This window comes from Rhinopithecus bieti, unplaced genomic scaffold, assembly GCF_001698545.2.
Source record: "Rhinopithecus bieti isolate Rb0 unplaced genomic scaffold, ASM169854v2 scaffold_2339, whole genome shotgun sequence".
NCBI lineage: Eukaryota > Metazoa > Chordata > Mammalia > Primates > Cercopithecidae > Rhinopithecus > Rhinopithecus bieti.
This window is the reverse complement of record NW_016803819.1, coordinates 911,381-917,169: the sequence shown is the minus strand read 5'-3', so window position 1 is coordinate 917,169 and position 5,789 is coordinate 911,381. Positions and strand designations below refer to the sequence as shown.

General features: G+C 46.1%; 1 protein-coding gene across 8 annotated transcripts in view; it reads left to right on the top strand.

Annotated features, from left to right (window-relative positions):
- The window catches only part of RBM47 (RNA binding motif protein 47), a 228,978-nt gene that overhangs the window by 123,113 nt on the left and 100,076 nt on the right, over positions 1–5,789 (top strand). Inside the window, exon 1 of one of the 8 annotated variants that reach the window (XM_017854409.1) lies at positions 3,649–3,772. The exons of 5 other annotated variants lie outside the window; for them this stretch is intronic. The gene's annotated coding sequence lies outside the window, so the exon portion shown is untranslated. Of the gene's footprint in view, positions 1–3,648; positions 3,773–4,889; positions 5,127–5,789 lie in introns of those variants that run through there. 2 more of the 8 variants (XM_017854451.1, XM_017854423.1) reach the window with 2 other exon arrangements.

The following is a 5,789-nucleotide window of genomic DNA, read 5'->3' as shown; positions in this document are numbered from 1 at the left end:
AAAAAAAAAAAAAAAAAGAAAAGAAAAGAAAATAAAAGGGAGGGTAGGGTGGAGGGAAGTGGGAGAGGAGGGTGAGGAGGCCAAGGCAAAGGATTGAAGAATGCCAAGTGTGGTGGCTCACGCCTGTAATCCCAGCACTTTGGGAGGCCAAGGTGGGCAGATCACCTGAGGTTGGGAGTTCGAGACCAACCTGACCAACATGCAGAAACCCCGTCTCTACTAAAAATACAAAATTAGCTGGGCGTGGTGGCGCACACCTATAATCCCAGCTACTTGGGAGGCTGAACCAGGAGAATCGCTTGAACCCGGGAGGTGGAGATTGCAGTGAGCCAAGATCATTCCATTGCACTCCAGCCTGGGCAACAAGAGTGAAACTCCATCTCAAAACAAAACAAAAAAAAAGAATTGAAGGAGAAAAACAGGGTTGAACTGGTTCTGGTCAGAGATTGGCAGAAAATAACATGTAAGTGATTTTTTTTTAAAGACAAGATGTCACTCTGTTACCCAGGGCACTCTGTTACAGTGGTGTGATCTTGGCTCACTATAGCCTCAACTACAACTCCTGGCCCAAGCAATCCTCCCACCTCAGCCTCCCAAGTAGCTGGGACCACAGGCACATGCCACTGTACCTGGATCATTTTATATATTTTTTTGTAGAAACGAGGGTCTCACTATGTTGCCCAGGCTGGTCCTAAACTCTGGGCTCAAGTGATCCTCCTGCCTGGGCCTCCCAGAGTGCTGGGACTACAGGTGTGAGCCACCACTCCTGGGTTGGATCTTGATTTAGACCAAGCTTGTCCAACCTGTGGCATGTCCAGGATGACTTTGAATGTGGCCCAACACAAATTCATAAGCTTCCTTTGGGACTTTTTTTTTTTTAAGCTCATCAGCTATCATTAGTATCAGTGTATTTTATGTGTGGCCAAAGACAGTTCTTCTTCCAATGTGACCCAGGGAAGCCAAAAGATTGGACACCCCTGATTGGGCAGTAGACAGGCTCTTAGGGTGAGTAGGCTACAGTGTGCACGTGCATGAGAGTGTGACTCAGGCAAAGAGCAAGGGCTCCAACTGGGACCTGCTTGGATTCTCAGATCTGTCATTATTAACTGTGTATCCTTGGGCAGCCTCTCTGAGTCTGTCCTCTCATCTGTCTATTTAATTAAATGAGGTGTCATATATCAAATAACTGATTATTGTAGGCACTTGAGAAGCAATGTTTGCAGCCGGGCATGGTGGCTCACGCCTGTAATCCCAGCACTTTGGGAGGCCTAGGCAAGCGGATCACTTGAGCTCAGGAGTTTGAGACCAGCCTGACCAACAAGGTCAGGCTTTTGCTATCTCTAAAAAAATAGCAAAATTAGCCGGGTGTGGTGGTGTGCGCCAGTAGTCCCAGCAACTCAGGAAGCTGAGGCAGGAGAATCACTGGAACCCGGGAGGTGGAGATTACAGTGAGCTGCAATGGCACCACTGCACTCCAACATGAGTGACAGAGTGAGACTTCGTCTCAAAAAAAAGAAAAGAAACAATGCTTGTTTTGTGGTGTGATTTGATGGCTGGCTTATTTGCTATCTGGACTTCATAATCCCATTTTCTTATCCTCATTGAAATACAAAAAATAAAAAAAAAAAGCAAAGCAACTACCTTAAAACCCCAAATTTGTTTATATAGTGATCCTTCTGTATCCATGGGGGATTGATTGCAGGCCCCCAGATTTTGGATGCTTGAGTCCCCTATATAAAATGGTGCAGTATTTGCATATGACCTACACATATCTTCCCATATACTTTGAGTCATCTCTAGATGACTTAGAATACCTAATCCAATGGAAACGCTATGTAAGTAGTTGTTATGCTGTATTGTTTAGGGAATAATGACAAGAAAAAGAAGTCTGTATGTGTTTACTACAGACATAGCCATCCTTTTACATTTTTAAATTTTTACTTTTTTTGTGGGCACATAGTAGTATATATATTTATGGGGTACACGAGATTTTTGAATATTCTTGTTCTGTGGTTGGTTGACTTCAGGGATGCGGAACCCAAGCATACTGAGGGCTGACTGTACGTAGAATATATGCCTTTGAAACACTGTTTGGGATTCCGATTTTGTGTCTTCAAACTTTTTTCATCAAAATTTAAGTATATTTCTGAACATTAAGGCCTTGGACTCCCTGCCAGGGAGTGCAGAGGTGAGTGCTCTGGTGATCTAGAAAGCAGTTGAGGGTCGGGCACGGTGGCTCACGCCTGTAATCCCAGCACTTTGGGAGGCTGAAGCGGGTGGATCATTTGAGATCAGGAGTTCAAGACCAGCCTGACCAACATGGTGAAACCCTATCTCTACTAAAACTACAGAGAAATTAGCCAGGTGTGGTGGTGCATGCCTATAATCCCAGCTACTCAGGAGGCTGAGGCAGGAGAACCTGGGAAGTGGAGGTTGCAGTGAGCTGAGATTGCGCCATTGCACTCCAGCCTGGGCAACAGGGCAAGACTGTGAAAAAAAAGAAAGAAAAAAGAAGGAAGGAAGGAAGGAAAGAAGGAAGGAAGGAAGGAAGGAGGGAGGGAGGGAGGGAGGGGCATTTGAGGACACACAAGTACCCTAATGCAGAGTGAATGAGACGGGTGACCCAAGAGGGGTTCTCATGGGAAAGACTTCTGTGATGGGAGTAATTACCCCCAGCATGCAGGGGATTTACTCCTCTTGGGTTTGTGTAAAGAAGGGCACCCAAGGGACAAGAGGTCAAGTGAAATAAACCCCAAAATTAGAATAAGGGACTGACCCGTGCCAAGGGCTGAAGGAAGATGAGAGGGATGGTAGAGGAAACTGCCACAGGTAGTGGGGAGAGCAGGTTAGACCAGGTGGGGCCTTACTGCTCTGAGAGGAGGTGCTTTTGGAGGTCAGTGGCTTGAGGGAAATCCTGGGCTGTCGGGAAAGGGCACCTCAGCCCCTGGCCTGTCAGCAATGGCTCAGTGACCTTGGGCTGTTGTTGAATCTGTCTGCATCTCTGAATCTCGAGAATAATAATACCTGTCTAATCCATGCACTGGGTTGTGTGACATGTCACATAAAATAGTAGAAGGAGAAATAGAATGATGAAGGCCGGGTGCAGTGGCTCATGCCTTTAATCCCAGCACTTTGGGAGGCCAAGGCAGGTGGATCACCTGAAGTCAGGAGTTTGAGACCAGCCTGGCCAACATGGTGAAACCCTGTCTTTACTAAAAATACAAAAATTAGCCGGGCATGGTGTCAGGTGCCTATAATCCCAGATACTTGGGAGGCTGAGGCTGGAGAATCACTTGAACTTGGGAGACGGAGGTTTCAGTGAGCCAAGATAGTGCCACTGCACTCCAGTCTGGGTGACAGAGCGAGAATCCGTCTCAAAAAAGAAAAAAGAAAAAGAGAATCATTGCCCTCCCCCAACACCCATTATGTTCCTCTCAGGGAAGCAAAGCAAGAAAGGAGAGAGGAGGAGAGGGAAAAAAGAGAAAAAGGGAGGCCCAAATGAGGCGTTCTGAGGCGGGTCAGTTCACTGTGGTAGAGGGCAAGATGAGATGTTGTGAAAGCAAAAGGAGCTGACAGGCAGGCTGGAGGGCGGGGAGGCCCTGTCGCCCCGCCCCGGGCAGGCAGATAAAACGGTCATTTATGGTACCCACCCTAACAGATTAGTCAGTCAGACCCAGGAGAAGCGAGCTCAGTTGCCCTTTAGTCCTAGGACTAACCGGAAGCTTCTGCAACATGAGGACATTGAAAATAAGATGGAACCCATCCACATAAGGTAGGAGATCAAAAAATGACAACAACCCTTCTGACATTTTAAAACTGTCAAGAACTTCTCTGTGCCATTTTCTAGGCTCCTGGAGCTGGGGAGCTGTCAGTTCTTGGAAATAACTTCTGTGGTTCTAGACATTTGTACTTTATAGATGAGGAGACGGGCTCAGGGAGGTTAAGTTACTCCCTCAAGGTCACACAGCTGGAGTGTAGAAAACACATGATCTCAATTCTAGGTTCAGTTTTGTTTTGCTTTGTTTTGTTTCCACCTCAGCAGACATTCTAAAGGTAGGAAATGCAAAATTCTGAGCGCTCTCTGGGGGATTGGAGGAGTGGGCGGGGACAGAGAATGGGTTATCTTACTTGCCTATCCTGTCTGTGGGTGTGATTCTGCAACCAAAGCCAATTCTGGCTTCTTCTCTAGACGGTCGTGGTCTCCTTTTATCGAGTGGGCTTGACTGTATGTAGCTAAGTAATTCTACTTGCTCATGTCTTAGACTGTCCCACTCAGTCCTCCAACAGCAGGTGAGTGCGTGCTGCTCGCATGGGCCCAAGACTCTAGCAATCTCCCTAGGTAGTTTCTGTAAAACCAGGCAGACAGATGATCCCTGGGCACCCTCTCTTTATCTCATTAACCCTGGTGGTACCAGGAGGCACCTGACATTCTAATAGTTTGGTGCCAGCAAGTTTCTGTTATCCTCCAGTTGTAATTGTTAACTTGAATGGAATGCAAAACTTCTGGTTTGGAGCAGAGTTGGGTCTTAACTGTGAATAACTTGAAGGATATGGAAAATGGGAAGTATCTTTGGTTATTGTGGAGGATGGTTTATGAGCACTTTTTTGAGTTGCATTTTCTCAGATAAATAGGAATATGTGGTCAATGTGGAGATGCTACTGCATCTACATAGTCCAGTGAACTCCACCTTTTATTAACTCTTGCCTTTGACAGTTTTTTAGCTCGGCAAGCCAAGACTTGTTTGGGGATTAGAACAATGAGCTTATCATAATGCCACCTTAAAAAAAATTGCTGTAACGCTTCCAGTGTCAAGGTTTATTTCTATGATCCCTTCCTGCAACTCTGCCCCCACCACCTGAAAGTTTGACATTTTTTTCCCCCTTAAGGGGAAGTGTGGAAATAGAGCCTGCTTGTTCATTTTCATTATTGTACATTACATGATATCTTTTCGACCATTATATTGTGTTCCCTCAATGGTGTTTGCTCTGAGGGTGGGACACAAGCCTGTTTAGTGTCTCGTAAAACATTTACCAAAAGCACTGAGCCATGGTTTTGAAGGGCATTCCGTTGCCAGAGTGTGGGAGGAGAGAGCAAGCAGGGAAAGAGAGCGCCAGGTGCTTAGCAGGTACGTGCTTCCTACTTTAGTATATTCATATTAAAAATTTCAAATTGCATATGATTTCAGTTCCCTTCTGTGGAAGGGGCAGGGATGGTGAGGGGAAGACGGGGGCAAAGGGATTTCTTTGCAAACTCTATTTTTCAGTGGCTCGGAGTCCCCGGATAATTGTAATCTTTAGCTTTCATCAAATGCTGTTTTTGGTTTTGCTAGAGGGACGTGTGTGTAATGGAGAGTAAGTGGAAAATCTACCTGTGCTTGAGATTTTACAGTGGGCTGAATCAGAATCCTTTAGCAAAGCATTTGCTTTAGCAAAGAGTTCAGAACCAGGTGCCGTTTCTAGGAGACAATGTGTAACCTTGCGATTTGCACTTCTATGAGCTCAGGAATTCATTCCGTTTAAAGGTTTTGCTAAGTGGTGGTTCTGGTTTCATGAAAATACTTTTAAACTTTCTCCCCCCACCCCACCCCCAATTCTGTTAAATTTAGACAAGGTAACAGCAAATTAAAGGTCAGGTTAGGCCGGGTGCGGCTCACGCCTGTAACCTCACACTTTGGGAGGCTGAGGTGGGCGGATCACTGGAGGTCAGGGGTTCGAGACCAGCCTGGCCAACAAGGTGAAACCCCGTCTCTACCAAAATACAAAATTAGCCAGGCGTGGTAGTGTGCGCC